Source organism: Cyprinus carpio, chromosome B9 (genome assembly GCF_018340385.1).
Source record: "Cyprinus carpio isolate SPL01 chromosome B9, ASM1834038v1, whole genome shotgun sequence".
In the NCBI taxonomy this organism is placed as follows: domain Eukaryota; kingdom Metazoa; phylum Chordata; class Actinopteri; order Cypriniformes; family Cyprinidae; genus Cyprinus; species Cyprinus carpio.
In genome coordinates, this window is record NC_056605.1 from 1,910,513 (window position 1) to 1,923,916 (window position 13,404).

At 37.9% G+C, this 13,404-nt stretch overlaps 1 protein-coding gene and 1 non-coding gene across 3 annotated transcripts in view; one reads left to right on the forward strand and one right to left on the reverse strand.

The window, feature by feature from the left end:
- LOC109050933 (activin receptor type-1C-like) overlaps positions 1 to 13,404 on the forward strand; it is an 88,971-nt gene that overhangs the window by 31,318 nt on the left and 44,249 nt on the right. The window lies entirely within an intron of this gene.
- Positions 50 to 156, reverse strand: LOC122138568. The gene has a single exon (XR_006155685.1). It is a non-coding gene; the product is annotated as a U6 spliceosomal RNA (small nuclear RNA).

Below are 13,404 nucleotides of genomic sequence, written 5' to 3' on the forward strand. Positions count from 1 at the left end.
TTCGGGTTACAAGTCCAAATCTCTAACCATTAGGCCACAGCTGCCCCCATAAAAGATGGAGCGGTTCACAGATTTGCGTGTCATCCTTTCGCAGGGGCCATGCTAATCTTCTCTGTATCGATCCAATTTTAGTATATGTGCTGCCATAGCAAGCACAGTTACAGTGTTATCGTGTAAACTGCGAAACCGGCATTTTTGGCTTGTGACATCGGAGCCAGAGCTTTTATCTCCGCCTACTGGAAACTTTTTCAGGCATCTGATTGGCCAACATAGCTTTATGGTTGAGATTATATCGCCACCTGTTGGCTTGGCATGCTCTTGACAGTGCATCATAGCATGCGTTTGCGTTTTCATGTGGGTGGAGATTTTTTTTAAAAACAGAAGAAGGAAAAACTCTGTTTATAAAAATAGCCATGTACGTGTGGACATGGCCTCTGTCTCAAGGACAGCAGCTAAAAGTTTTCTCTGATTCTTATTGTTTATGGCATCTCACACCTCAGCCTGCAATGGATGTGTTTCTAGTGAATAATTTATTTACTTCTTAGTAAAGTCTTACTACTAATAATAATGTGTTGAGTGTGAGTTTTTGAATGAATAATTGAATAATGCAATTTGAATAAATTCTGTGGTGCTTTGGAGGCTGAGATGCAGTGGTTTTAGATGATGATCAGTGTCATGATGATTCACTGTTTGGCCTGACTGGAAAGAGTTCAGATTTCATATCCAGTCCATTTCGCAAACAGTTGTCTAACTTTTCTCCCTTGAGCCTCTGATACTCAAGCCAAGGGTGTGATCAGACGGGGTCATAGTGGTCTGGGATGGACAGGCCATAGGGTGCTTTTGCCAAATATGTCAAAAATATTTATTTATAATCTTATTACACTGGCTTGTCTGTCTTTCTACCTGAAAGACTGTGTAATAAACAGCACATTCCAGGCCCCTCTGTGACTGCAAAAGTGGAAAAGGCTTTGCTAAATTTAAATGTATCTTTGTGGACTTGCACAGTGGCTTTTAAACTTTCTAAGATTGGCCTTTTTTTCTTTTTAAATTGACATGACCCATATATGCAATTATTTGCATGTAACCTAAAAGAAAACAAATATATATATAGCTCTGGGAGGATCAGTCCCGATCAATTATTGAGGGTGCTTCTGAAATTAGTGAGGGTGCTTTAGCCTTCATGCACATCTATTTTGACTCCCCAAAACTTGCAGTGTGTACCGTGGCCATTGGTCCTCTTAGCAGCATGAAAAACTACATTTTTATTCAAATTAATTGATTAGCCTATATATAGCCAAGAAAGCTCCCTTTATAGTTACTCTGCCACTCTTTTCAGTTTACTGTCTCATCTCAGGAAGTTCCATTATAAACAATGAATCTCTCTATACTGCACAATGGATCTTATTATCATGTATTATTCTACACCCATTGTGTTCAAGAAATCAACAGATATGTCTGTGATTGGCTACATTGCTCAATGCTGCAAAAACACGTTAGCCTAAACCTTTGATGCTCTCCAGAGTGCAAACACAAATGCACATTGGTGTCTGCTGCTTAGGACCTCCGGCTTTAGCAGCAGTGACCGAAACAAAGAGAGACCACAATGATTTATCTAAATCACCTCTAAAATATGTTTGGAAACCTTAAAATTTATGTAAACTATACGTCCTACAAATCTCAGGTATGTTCATAAGAAAAAAAGTATTTTTATAATGCAATGCTAATAGACATAGCATTTATTACAGTATAGAATACTATAAAATAAACCATTTTGTGATAAGAAGACACATCGGATCACAAAAGAAAGGTATGTCAAACACTTGACTGACATAATAAAGTAAGTTTGGAGTAAAAATGTTATTAAAAGTGTATTTTAGGGTTTAGGCTTCTCATTACACTGCGGTGTGCATGGACTCACTGTTGGAGAGGTAGTAGTATTGGTGTATCAGTGTTTCGATATGTTTAAAAAGAGTGCTGTAACTGTTTCAAAGTGTGCTTACTAGGGCTGTCAAATGATTAATCACGATTAATCACATCCAAAATAAAAGTTTTGTTTACATAATATATGTATGTGTACAGGGTATATTTATTATGTATATATAAATACACACACATAAATTATATATTTAGAAAATATTTACATGTATATACATTTATATATTTATATTCTTATATTTTATATTATATATAAATATATTTAATATATAAACATAACATATTCTTCTTAAATATATACATGCATGTGTGTGTATTTATATATACATAATAAATATACACAGTATACACACATATATTATGTAAACAAAACTTTTATTTTGGATGTGATTAATCGTGATTAATCATTTGACAGCCCTAGTGCTTACACAGCTTTTTTAAAATGTTGTGAAAGTGTTTTACATGGCATGTGTTCGCCAATCTGAAATAGGGGCTAATTGAGTCTCCCCAAAAGTGAAAGGCATAAATGTACCCTTCAACACACAATCCTTTTTTGGAGTCTCCAGTTAGTCCAGTGAGACAAATGATTAATCAATAAAGTTATGGATCTCCAGCTTGTCAGGCTGCAACAGACACAGCTTCGTTCTGATCCTCCAACCTGTGTGGAAACAGATACACTATGTTCAATTTACGCAGCATGTCTCATGTCTCTAAGCCAGAGAGACAAATACAGATTAACTAAGTTTTGAGTCTATGGCCCAGAGAGGCAAAAGACATACTCCTGCAAGCAAACCTTCACTTTAAGGTACCTTCAGCTGCATGTTTCCAAATTAGAAAAGACCTTCTGCACCTACTTCAGGGCCTCATCCGCATATTCTAGATTATGGACATGAGTAGTTTCAGCAGATTCCATAAGATAATATAACTCTGCCATAACAACACCCAACTTGCATTTTGTGCATCTTTTGAACTTTATGCACTGGCCATATTTCAGCAACACAACATTGTTTGCTTTGGGATGCAATCAGCTTTACGTTTCACTCTGGAAACTGTCTAGCCATGACCTAGCAACCATTTAGAGTATCTTAGAAACCATGTCTCTTAACAATATGATATGTATGAACAAGCCATATCTCAGCATCAGAACATGATGTTTTGATTTCCTGACTGGGGCAGGGAAGTAGGTATCACTCTATAAACGATTGGTCTAACAATGTATTGTATAAAGCACTTAATAAATAAAGCTGACTGAACTTGATTCTATTGACCTAGCAACCACTAAGATCACACTAGCAACTGCCTAGAAACACCATTGCGACTGCCAAGCAATCCCATATCTATGCCCTAACAATCATCCAACACGCTAACAACTGCCTGGTAACCACATATCAATGTCTCAGCAACCACATAGCTAAACCTTACAGCAACCCCCCAAGCAACCACCTACAACAACCAAGCAACTGTTAGTTATGCTTCTTAACATTTAACATTTGCAAGGAATTTGTAAGATGATATCTTTGGTTCATTTGACTCAGCCAATAAGTAGTCACATACCAAATTCCTAACCATGCCCTTGCAACCAGTTACAGCACTCCAGAAACCACCCCAATAGACAAAAAATGTGTCTCTGTTAAATATATGTAACCTTGGTTTCCTGAGTAGGGAACGAGACACTGTATCAATAGCTAACACTATGGGAATGCTGTCCAGTTGTGACAATTATCTGAAGCCATGAATCCTGCCAATTTGTTGGCTGGTCGCACATGCACCGCCCACTAAGGCATATCACTGCCATCGCCCCTAAGATTTCCAGATGAAGGAAGCCATAGCAGGACTGAGTAGGGTAAGCGTACGGTATCTACAAAAGTGCAGTTTAAACTAGAAAATACCAGCTATAAAAGTCCAGATTCCCTCTGAAAGGGAAGCACTAAATCTATGGCTCCTATCTCCAGAAGGGAGAATATTTCCTGCCTTAATACTGGAGCTTCTCAAGACCTTCTAATTTCTGTTTCCTGCCCATATGGATGTGTGAGTATTTCATAGATGTATGTAAACAAATAGTTTGCATGTATGCACAAGCATTTAATAGGTTTATGTATGTAGAAAATGTATTGCGGCCAAGTCATCTGTAATTAAAAAAATTTGCATTACTGTAATCACGGTAGTTTCATAAAAGTTGAGAAAGCTTTCAGAATGCATTTTCTTTGAGTTGCTTAGTGAGTTTTAAGATAATATTACAAGAAGTCATGTTTTAGATTGCTGTTCTGTACTTTTTTTTGTACTTCCAAAATTAGGTATTTACAGGCCTGTGAAGAGGAATATTGGCATATTACTGACATATCTGAGTATGGGTCTCCATACTTGGCTGTATGTCACGTCACTTTTCACTTTACTCCAAAACACAAAATTAAAATGGTATCATATGAGACAGGTACTGTATATAGTATGGCATGCCCCCTATAAGAACTAACCAATTTTCCCAGAAATTATAAAAAATTAGGTCTGTATACGTGTAAGTGGAATCATTTCACATATATCCAGAATTCTGCAGCATTGTTTCATATGAGCTGAAAATGGATGGAAATAATGGCGTATTTCTCAAGAATGCTACAGTGAAAAATGTAACCTTTGATATTAACCAAGTGTGCAGAGTGTGGAAAGTCTTGGACATGAACTAATCAACTTTTTCAACTTTTATATCATTGTAAACTTATTATGTCATTGGCATTCACTTTCAGGGCAGATGTGAAATCTCATATAGCAAGGCAATCTCACGTAAGGCAAACATCAGAGCAAGCAACAAGAGCCCGATTCAACTGCGACCATTGACCAGATGAACAACACTCTGATCGCGAGGAAAACGATATACATACTTGCTGGAATCGGACTGGAACTGCGACGCCCGGGATCTGAGTGCAAGCTAGCGCTAGCTCTGCGCTAGCGCACCGTGCCTGAATCATGCCACCGCTCTGCTCCGCTGCTGACTTCCGCCAATTCAACAACCACCCCTGTCTGGACTGAATTAACTTCTTCCGAGAAACTAGACTACTTCCCCGTCCTCCACACAGAGGCTCTGGTCGTATGTTCAATTACAACTTTTCAACCCCAAGCTCTATTCCATCCATCTGGTCCAATTCGCGCACTGCAACTACCTCACTATGTCATCACAACAAACGGCACGTGGACCTATCTAATCTCCGCCCCCTTCCCCGGTCCTCTCAACCCATCACGAAGCAACATCACCTGAAACTGGCTTTGCTCAATACCTGCTCACTCAACAATAAAAGTCTCATTTTAAATGAATTCATAACTGACAATAATCTGGATTTTCTCTGTATCACTGAAACTTGGCACAAACCTCTGGACTATTTCTCACTCAATGAAACCACACCCACCGGATATACTTACATGGACAAACATCGTCCTGAGGGGCGGGGAGGTGGTGTCGTCGCAGTGTACAGAAAGGATATTAAAACATCCACCATCTCCATCCCTGCTGCTCAGTCCTTTGAACACATCACTTTCAAACTCTCTGGTCCCACTACTCTGGTCACTGCCATAATCTACCACCCTCCCAAACCAAATCCTTCCTTTCTCTCTGACTTTTCTGACTTTTTAACTCAGCTATCTGCCATCTCACCTTCTGTTCTGCTTCTGGGAGATTTCAACATTCACATCGACACTAACTGCAAATCTGCCACTGAATTCCTGGAACTGCTACACTGCTTCAACTTCACCCAACATGTCAACTTTCCTACCCACAGCCGCGGTCACATCCTGGATCTGGTCTGTTCTACTGGTCTCACCATACCTCACCTCTCCAGCTTTAACCTAAACATCTCTGACCATCTGGCAATCACCATGAACATTGATCTCCCTATTTCGACCAAGAACAAACGCACAATCTCTTTCAGAAATCTTAAATCCATCTCCACTCCTGCCCTTTCAGCCTCTCTTGTCAGCAAATTATCCCCCCCCCACCGCTGACTGACAACCCCTCCGACCTCATCAACTACTACAATGAAACACTCTTCTCCTGTCTCTATCATCTGGCTCCCACCAAAACTAAAACGGTCTCATTCACTCACTCTGCTCCCTGGTACACTCCTGATCTGCACAAAATGAAATCCCGTAAGCGTCAGCTTGAAAGACTCCTTAGGAAAACTGGTTTAACTGTTCATCTACAAGCCTACACAGATCACCTTCAGCAGTATAAGGAAGCTGTTAACACTACCCGGTCCACTTACTACTCGCACCCCATACACTCTGGTTCCACCAACCCCAAGGCTCTCTTCTCCACAGTAAATAAACTTCTCAAACCCAGTGACAATACCACCAACTCATTCACAACTGACAACTTTTCTTTCATGTTTTCAGACCAAAATTGACACAATTTACAACTACCTGTCCTCTTTTTCTGTCACCACTATCTGCCCTCTCACTCCATCATTTGTTCCTCCCCCCTTTACCTCTCAGTTCCTGTCTCAGTTCTCCCCTGTGTCAGCAGGGGAACTGTCCAAAATTGTAACAGGAATGAAAACATCTACATGTTTCCTGGTCCCCATTTCATCCAACCTCATCAAGGACTGTCTACCTGCTATCTCCACACTCATCACAGAAACCATTAACTCCTCTCTCAGTTCCGGCTCAATCCCCCCTTCACTCAAACTGGCTGCTGTCACCCCCATCCTTAAAAAACCCGGACTCAACCCCGACATCATGTCAAACTTTCGGCCCATCTCCAATCTCCCATATCTGTCTAAGATACTGGAACGCACTGTCGCCAAACAACTTAAAACTCACCTCTGCTCAAATGACCATTTTGAACCATTTCAATCTGGTTTCCGATCACAACACAGCACTGAAACAGCCCTCCTCAAATTCACTAATGACATCCTCCTCTCTGCAGACACTGGTCACCTCACCATCCTCATCCTCCTTGAATTAAAACTGCAGCTTTTGACACTATCAACCACACCATTCTTTTCTCCCGCCTTGAATCTTCTCTCAGTATCACCGGCACTGCCCTCTCCTGGCTCCAATCTTATCTCACTGACAGACAACAATTCATCCATATCAACAACTGCACCTCCTCCACTGCTCCGCTGCCCCAAGGTGTCCCACAGGGTTCAGTGCTTGGTCCTCTCCTCTTCATACTATACCTGCTTCCCCTTGGCAATATCATTCGCCACCATGGTCTCAACTTTCACTGCTATGCCTATGATGTTCAGCTCTACATCTCCACTAAATCCATCACCTCTGCCACCCAATCCACTATCACCAACTGCCTCACTGACATTAAATCCTGGATGCACATAAATTTCCTTCAACTCAACTGCGAAAAAACAGACATGATCATCATTGGTCCCAAACCCATCACTAAAACCATTCACAGTTTCTCCCTCACTGTCGACACCTTCACCCTGTCTCCATGCCTTCACAGTCGCAACCTCAGAGTCATCTTTGACAATAACCTCTCCTTTGAACACCACATAAAACAAATCACCAGAACTGCCTTCTTTCACCTCAAAAACATCGCCCGACTCTGTTTATCACTCTCTTTCTCTGCTGCAGAAACCCTCATCCACGCCTTCATCACCTCCAGAATCGACTACTGCAGTAGCATCCTGTACGGTATATCATCCAAAACCTTAAATAAACTTCAGTACATCCAGAACTCTGCTGCTCGTCTGCGCACCCACACCCGCACCTTTGACCACAACACCCCTGTCCTCAGGAACTTCCACTGGCTCCCGGTCCCACAACGAATTCAATTCAAAATCCTTCTTCTCACTCACAAAGCCCTCCATAACCAGGCCCCTTCTTGTCTCAGTGACCTGATCCACTGCCACAACCCATCTCGTAGCCTCCACTCATCTGATGCCAACCTACTAACTCTACCTCCCAGGACCAAGCACCGAACCTGGGGTGACAGAGCCTTCTCTGTTGCTGCCCCCTCCCTCTGGAACTCTCTCCCCAAACAAATCTGTGACTGCACTGACCTTTCAACATTCAAATCACTGACAAAAACTCACCTTTTTAAAATTGCTTTTAATGTTTAGCTTAGTCCAGTGTTTTTTTTTTTTTTTTTTTTTTTCAGCGCATTTATTTTATTTTTATTTTATTTCTATTTGATGTTGTTACTGTTGTTTTTGATTTTTTTCTATGTAAAGTGTCTTTGAGTACTCAGAAAAGCGCTTTCAAATAAAATGTATTATTATTATTATTATTATTATTATTATTATTATTATTATTATTATTATTATGCATGCAAGAATAATTGGCCTTTGCAAGTTCTGACAAACTCTTTTATTTTATTATTCCGAGTCCTTTATTTTTCAAGATTAACTCCTCCTAAAGCAACAAACAGCAAAATAAATAAAGATAGAAAAATAAAGAAAAGAAAAGAAAAGAAAAGAAAAAGGGAGAGAGAGAGAAAAAAACAATAAAAAAAATCTCATGGGTTTACTATCGATTTAAAATTATTTCAAAAACGGTCCGTGTATCTTTTGGTCATTGGATTTTTTGTTTAATATTGTAAGTAGAAAAATGAGAAACGGCTCCTTTTTCGTTTTTAATTTTTTTGCAAAACACGAAAAAACAAGAATTCGGAATTAAACGCCCCTTTCCTTTCAGGGGTAGAAAAATGAATAAACAGCTTGAATATTCGATTTCTACACGTGGGTGGGAATTAAACGCCCCTTTCTGCTGATTGGTCAGACAAAAAAAATAAAAAAAGATCAAACTGCACTCTAAAAACTGCTGGGTTAAAAAATAACCCAACCTTAACCACGCTGCTGGGTCACTATTGGACAGAACACGCGCTGGGTTGGTTTGACCCAAGTGCTGGGTTTTACCGTTTAACCCCATATTACTGGGTCATTCATTTGACCCAACCAGTGGGTAAAATTAACCCTCTTGCTGGGTTAAGTCAAACAAATAGTTTAGTCAAATAAATAGTTATTATTTAATAATAAATAGATTATTTCCTGTCTCACTGCCTTTATACATTAGTTACAAATATATTTTATATTACGAATGTAAAATAATTATTGTCTCTGTAATACAATAAACCAGAGAGGCCATGTATATGTGATTTCAATCTCATTTAATTTAAAACATATTATTTCTTTAAAAACAATACATTTCTTTAATACTTTGTTTGTATACAATATTGAATACATTCTTTACCCCCCCATCCCAACCCCCACACACACAACCTCTGACATTCACCCTTCCCCACAGACTTTAATAACAAATGTAAATCTGTCCAAATATTCAGGCATTAAAAGTCATTAAACAACTAATTTGAACTCTCATACGATTACAATTTAATTTATTAAGATGTGTTGATTTAAGAACAGCAACAAAATACATTTTAAAATCATCTACATATCATGTGGGCCTGAAACCACTGTTGTCCTCAAAAACTTTACAGAGGAGGACTCTTTTCCTTCAATTTGATATACAGCATGCTGGAGAAACTCCCATGTGGGGAGACACTGCTTGGTGTACTGAACATCAAAAACAAAAAAAGCTTTAAAGCAAAGATCAACCGCCTCCAACAAAGACACAGTCTCAATGGCGTGGCCTGGAATAATGGCAAAGGTCTGTGATGTCCCCCTTGTCTCATCACTGAGGCATAGAATGTGCAGCAATGCTCCAGTCATCTCAGGGTTTAAATATTCAACCATGTTGGTCCCAACCTGTTGATTACACACAATAACTTAGAGTGCTGCAATATAACTGACATGCTAGTTAAGCTTTTTTGGTGGAAATATAAAAAAAAAATTTTTGGCAAACATTACCAAATATGACAAAATGTGTATTTACATATTTATAGTAATGGTAATAAAAGAATAATTTGGACTAATATTATCAACATTTAGGCATTAAAAAAGTCTAAATATTACTGTAATGTTGATAGTGTCTTTAACATTAAAACTCACAAACCCGCTTGTTAATCTCCTGACTGGCAGCACTGATGATCATTTAGATAAGCTTAGATAATTTTCAGCTTAGATAATTTACATTTATGCATTTGGCAGACGCTTTTATCCAAAGCGACTTACATTGCATTTCAAGATACACATTTACATTCTTATCAGTTTTTGCTTTCCCTGGGAATCAAACCCATAATCTTGCCATTGCAAGCGCCAATGCTCTACTGTTTGAGCTACAAGAAAGATAATGTTACACAATAAAATGAAAGATGACATGCATGGTAGGGTATCATGTAAATTAAAATTTTAAACTGGCGCCTGTCCATTGAAAATAATCCAGGCGGAAATTCCTTTACACTACTAATCAGAGCCAGATGTGACGACACCTACTTTGATAAAGGCCTATAGTTTTCTCATTTAAATGTTATTCTTCAGGTAAAATGTTCTGTTTCTTTGTTTATGGTTGTTTACTTACAGTACTTTTTGTTTTCTCATTTACTGGTTTGGTTCATTTGAAGCCATTTTCTTGATGTGGTTTAAATTCTAAATAACTGCTATAAGAACAAGCTAAAAATGAAGCACCATCACCAGTACTCTGACTTGCGATATAATAGCTGTATATTCTTAGTATACAGACAGACATTTCCAGTGAAATCGCACTCGACAGCTCAAATTATAAATCATTATTATAAATGTACCGTTGTGAATCGGGGGAAGTTAAAGGATTAGTTCTCCCCAAAATGAAAATGTCCTAATAATTTACTCACCCCAATGCCATCCAAGATATCCATGTCTTTCTTTCCTCAGTGCGAGAGAAATTATGTTTTTTGAAGAAAACATTTATGGATTTTTCATCTAACAATGGACTTCATTGGTTACCATCGTTTTTAAGTCCAAATGCAGTTTCAAAAGTCTTTGAAGTGTTTAAACGGGCTGTACACGATCACAGCTGAAGAAGCGGTTGTTATCTAGTGAAACGATAGGTCATTTTCAAAAAATTTGAAATTATAATTTATAGACTTTTTACCTTCAATAGTTCGGATTGAGCTGATCAACAAACGGACAGGGATCTACGTCATCACGTTGAAAGGTCATGCCGGAGCCGGCATAAGTACCGCCCCACTGTTTACAATGCGACCATACGTAGGAGGATAGTTCAAATAGTATTATTTGCAATTATATATATATATATATATAGTAATAGTATTCAGTGAATATGAATTTGAATAGTAAATGAATAACATTCTGATGAATATGAATAGGCGTGACCTTTCAACGTGATGACGTAATTCCCTGTCCGTTTGTTGATCAGCTCAATCCGAACTATTGAAGGTAAAAAGTCTATAAATTATAAAAAAAATTTTTAAATGACCTATCGTTTCACTAGATAACAACCTCTTCTTCAGCTGTGATCGTGTACAGCCCGTTTAAACACTTCAAAGACTTTTGAAACTGCATTGATTTGGACTTAAAAAAGAATGGTCACCAATGAAGTCCATTGTTAGAAGAAAAATCCAGAAATGTTTTCCTCAAAAACCACAATTTCTCTCGCAATGAGGAATGAAAGACATGGATATCTTGGATGGCATTGGGGTGAGTAAATTATTATGACATTTTCATTTTGGGGAGAACTAATCCTTTAAGGTGACTGGGACACTGGGAAAGGACACTGATCTTTCATGTACTTGCTAAATAACAGATTTTTGTAAAAATTTGTATCCAAAAAAAGTTACGAATTGCAGCTTTCCTTAACTTTTGTTGGGTAAAACTGCAGTCCATAACTTTTGGTGCTCTAGCGGTTAATAAACAGAACTGCATGCGTTTTGTGGAAGAACATTGTAACCAGAGTTACTTCTCTCTTTTTATGTCTATGACGAGTCACACAGGTACTGTGCTCCTCCGCCAGTCTAAAATAGTCTGAATATAAAGACTTATTATATAGGTGTACCGTTAGTGATTCAGGATAAGACAAAAACACGATTTGGAAAAAATGTATTCATGATGTTCTCACTCATTATATACTATTTGTAAATTTTGAACACACACACAAAAAAAGGTTATGGACTGCAGCTTTCAAAATTATAAATATTGTAAATTATCAATATTGTAACCCTGAATTACTTTCATAGTTATCAAGCATATCAAACCATATTCCACCCTTATTGAAGTAGAAACACTATAGCAAAACTTACAGGCTGCATGTCAATAAATGACTTCTGGGCCTCCTCTGTGGTGGGTCTGAAGACCTTTCCTCCTCTCCTGTAGATGGATGGGGGAAGCAGAGTTGGCAGTACCTTCAAAGCTGTCTCCTCTTTAGCAGCTAAACAATTTGACCAAAATACATAAAGTTGCATTAACATTTATATAGTATGCTGTATATAACAATTCATATTTCTAAAGTAGCATTTCTGACTTTTCTTAACACTGATTATCTCTTCATCACAGAACCTGTTAGTGGGTGGGATATATTAGGCAGCAAGTGAACATTCTGTCCTCAAAGTTGATGTGTTGGAAGCAGGAAAAATGGGCAAGTGTAAGGATTTGAGCAGTTTGACAAGGGCCAAATCATGATGGCTAGACGACTGGGTCAGAGCATCTCCAAAACTGCAGCACTTGAGGGGTGTTCCTGGTCAGCAGTGGTCAGTATCTATCAAAAGTGGTCCAAGGAATGTATGTGTAACATAATATATGTTTGTGTATATTATGGGTGCTAAATATAACATACACACACATATATTATTTTAACACAGACTTTTATGTTAGATGCGATTAATCGATTTTACAGCCCTATAACCAAGAGTGTTGATTCGATAGCCTTTTATATAAAAAAAGTCTTATATATGGTGTTTTGCCTGTTATGGAATGTATCACTATTTATGTCTGAGCCTAATGTTTAATATTTTTTTAAGTGCAATTCTGTTTACATCCATTTATTGTTTTTGGTATTTATTCAAGTGATTTTTTTTTGTTAACAGACACTGAGAGTCCATTGCTTTTATTGTTTTTGGTTGTTTTGTTCATTTTTGTGGATATTTAAAATGTTTTCCGTTTTCAATGTTTAATATTCTTTAGAAATAAAAGTTTATAGATCTTTGACAAGGTGTACCTTCATTATTATGCCATTATCATTATATTAGATGAAAATGGTCTCAGAACGACAACATTATCATTTTATCGCAATAATTTCTTGGACAATTTATCATCCAGAAAAATTTGTTATCGTGACAGGCCTAACTGCAGCACACTAGCATGTCTATAGATCGTAAACAATAAAACAAAGCTGTCACTATCATTGTATCCCTGATTGAAAGGGATTTGAAAAACATATTTCAAAACATTTTCAGGGTGATACAAGACCACTCCACGGGTTTATTTTGTGATATCAATCAGCTGGATATATATTATTAAATTACTCTAAATTGTAACAACTAGGGCTGCACAATATTGAAGAAAAATATGATATGCAATAACTTACAGCTAAATAGTGTGGTATGATTTAAATTTTATTAGCCTAAACACTTAAAAT